The sequence below is a fragment of the Arachis hypogaea genome, chromosome 19, assembly GCF_003086295.3.
Source record: "Arachis hypogaea cultivar Tifrunner chromosome 19, arahy.Tifrunner.gnm2.J5K5, whole genome shotgun sequence".
NCBI lineage: Eukaryota > Viridiplantae > Streptophyta > Magnoliopsida > Fabales > Fabaceae > Arachis > Arachis hypogaea.
This window is the reverse complement of record NC_092054.1, coordinates 91,040,912-91,044,415: the sequence shown is the minus strand read 5'-3', so window position 1 is coordinate 91,044,415 and position 3,504 is coordinate 91,040,912. Positions and strand designations below refer to the sequence as shown.

Below are 3,504 nucleotides of genomic sequence, written 5' to 3'. Positions count from 1 at the left end.
CTCACCAATGATATACAAAAGTCTTTCTATCCTTATTTTCTATCTATTTATTATTTATGTTCGAAAACTCCATAACTATTTTATATCCGCCTGGCTGAGATTTACAAGGTGACCATAGCTTGCTTCATACCAACAATCTCCGTGGGATCGACCCTTACTCACGTAAGGTTTATTACTTGGACGACCCAGTGCACTTGCTGGTCAGTTGTATCGAAGTTGTGAATGAAAAACGATTTATTAAGATGTGCGTACCAAGTTTTTGGCGCCGTTGCCTGAGATCACAATTTCATGCACCAAGTTTTTGGCGCCGTTGCCGGGGATTGCGAGTTTGGACAACTGACGGTTCATCTTGTTGCTTAGATTGGGTAATTTTCTTCTTATTTTCAAAAATTTTTCAAAAAAAAAAAATTTTTTTCAAAAACCTTTCAAAAATTTCTCATTTGTTTTCGAAAAAAAAAATTTTTAAAATAAATGTTTTCTAAAATATATTTTTCTTCAGAATTTTTACGAATGAATTCTAGAGTTTCATGAAGCATGTTGAAGCCTGGCTGGCTGTAAAGCCATGTCCAAATTCCTTTGGACTGAGGATTCAACTAATCACTTCAATGCATGTAATAGCATACTAAAGCTTGGCTGGCTATTAAGCCATGCCTAACCCTCAGATTGGAGCTTTAGACTAAAGAGCACAAGATTCCTGGAATTCATATTAAAAATTTTGGAATCCTTATTTTTCTTTTTCACATTAATTTTCGAAAAATCCAAAAAAAAATTAATAAAATCATAAAAATAAAAAATATTTCATGTTTCTTGTTTGAGTCTTGAGTCAAGTTGAAAGTTTGGTGTCAATTGCATATTCATCTTTCATTTTTCGAAAAATTAATGCATTCATAGTGTTCTTCATGATCTTCAAGTTGTTCTTGGTAAGTCTTCTTGTTTGATCTTGATGTTTTCATGTTTTGTGTCTTTTCTTGTTTTTCATATGCATTCTTGCATTCATAGTGACTATACATGAAAAATTTTTAAGTTTGGTGTCTTGCATGCTTTCTTTGCATTAAAAATTTTTCAAAAATAAGTTCTTGATGTTCATCTTGACATTCAAAGTGTTCTTGGTGTTCATCTTGACATTCATAGCATTCTTGCATGCATTCATTGTTTTGATCCAAAATTTTCATGCATTGAGTCTTTTTCATGTTTTTCCCTCTCATCATAAAAAAATTCAAAAAAATCAAAAAAATATCTTTCCCTTTTTCACTCATAAATTTCGAAAATTTGAGTTGACTTTTTCAAAACTTTTTAAAATCTAGTTGTTTTTATGAGTCAAATCAAATTTTCAATTTAAAAATTTTATCTTTTTCAAAATCTTTTTCAAAAATCAAATCTATTTCATTTTTCTTACTTATTTTTGAAAATTTTTAAAATATTTTTCAAAAATCTTTTTCTTATCTTTATCTCCTAATTTTCGAAAATAACATCATCAATTAATGTTTTGATTCAAAAATTTCAAGTTTGTTACTTGCTTGTTAAGAAAGATTCAAACTTTGAGTTCTAGAATCATATTTTGTGATTTTAAAAATCAAATCTTTTTCAAAACTAATTTCAATCATATCTTTTCAAAAATGTCTTTCTATCTTATCTTTTTCAAAATCATATCTTTTTCAAAAATTTGATTTTAAAATATCTTTTCTAACTTCTTATCTTCTTATCTTTTCAAAATTGATTTTCAAATTTGTTTCAACTAACTAACTAACTTTTTGTTTGTTTCTTATCTTTTTCAAAACTACCTAACTAACTCTCTCTCTCTAATTTTCGAAAATATCTTCCCGCTTTTTCAAAATTTCTTTTTAATTAACTAATTATTTTAATTTTTGATTTTAATTTTTGAAAAATTACTAACCTTTTTCAAAAACTATTTTCGAAAATCACTAACTCTTTTTCAAAAATAATTTTCAAAAATTCTCCTTCTCTCTCATCTCCTTCTATTTATTTATTCTTCTACTCACACAAGGGAACCTCTATACCTGTGGTAAAAAGGATCCCTATTATTATTTTTCTGTCCTTCTTTTTCATATGAGCAGGAGCAAAGACAAGAACATTCTTGTTGAAGCAGATCCAGAACCTGAAAGGACTCTGAAGAGGAAACTAAGAGAAGCTAAATTACAACAATCCAGCAAGCACCTTTCAGAAATTTTCGAACAAGAAGAGGAGATGGCAGCCGAAAATAATAATAATGCAAGGAGGATGCTTGGTGACTTTACTGCACCTAATTCCAATTTACATGGAAGAAGCATCTCCATTCTTGCCATTGGAGCAAACAATTTTGAGCTGAAACCTCAATTAGTTTCTCTGATGCAGCAGAACTGCAAGTTTCATGGACTTTCATCTGAAGATCCTTTTCAGTTCTTAACTGAATTCTTGCAGATATGTGATACTGTTAAGACTAATGGAGTAGATCCTGAAGTCTACAGGCTCATGCTTTTCCCTTTTGCTGTAAGAGACAAAGCTAGAGTATGGTTGGACTCTCAACCTAAGGATAGCCTGAACTTTTGGGATAAGCTGGTCAAGGCTTTCTTAGCCAAGTTCTTTCCTCCTCAAAAGCTGAGTAAGCTTAGAGTGGATGTTCAAACCTTCAGACAGAAAGAAGGTGAATCCCTCTATGAAGCTTGGGAGAGATACAAAGAACTGACCAAAAAGTGTCCTTCTGACATGCTTTCAGAATGGACCATCCTGGACATATTCTATGATGGTCTGTCTGAATTAGCTAAGATGTCATTGGATACCTCTGTAGGTGGATCCATTCACTTAAAGAAAACACCTACAGAAGCTCAAGAACTCATTTACATGGTTTCTAATAACCAGTTCATGTACACTTCTGAGAGGAATCCTGTGAGTAATGGGACGCTGTTGAGCGGATAATTTATACGCTTTTTGGGATTGTTTTTAGTATGTTTTTAGTAGAATCTAGTTACTTTTAGGGATGTTTTCATTAGTTTTTATGTTAAATTCACATTTCTGGACTTTACTATGAGTTTGTGTGTTTTTCTGTGATTTCAGGTATTTTATGGCTGAAATTGAGGGACTTGAGCAAAAATCAGATTCAGAGGTTGAAGAAGGACTGCTGATGCTGTTGGATTCTGACCTCCCTACACTCAAAGTGGATTTTCTGGAGCTACAGAACTCAAAATGGCGCTCTTCTAATTGCGTTCGAAAGCAGACATTCAGGGCTTTCCAGCAATGTATAATAGTCTATACTTTGGCCGCGTTTAGACGACGTAAAAGGGCGTTGAACACCAGTTCTATGCAGCTGTCTGAAGTTAAACCCCAGAAACAAGTCACAAACCAGAGTTGAATGCCAGAAATACGTTACAACCTGCAGAAAGAGCCTCTGCACGTGTAACATTCAAGCTCAGCCCAAGCACACACCAAGTGGGCCCCGGAAGTGGATTTATGCATCAATTACTTACTTCTGTAAACCCTAGTAACTAGTTTAGTATAAATAGGACTGTT

At 32.8% G+C, this 3,504-nt stretch overlaps 1 non-coding gene across 1 annotated transcript; it reads right to left on the bottom strand.

The window, feature by feature from the left end:
- Positions 1-2,601: 2,601 nt before the first annotated feature.
- Positions 2,602-2,709, bottom strand: LOC112782134 (small nucleolar RNA R71). The gene has a single exon (XR_003192872.1). It is a non-coding gene; the product is annotated as a small nucleolar RNA R71 (small nucleolar RNA).
- Positions 2,710-3,504: the final 795 nt, after the last annotated feature.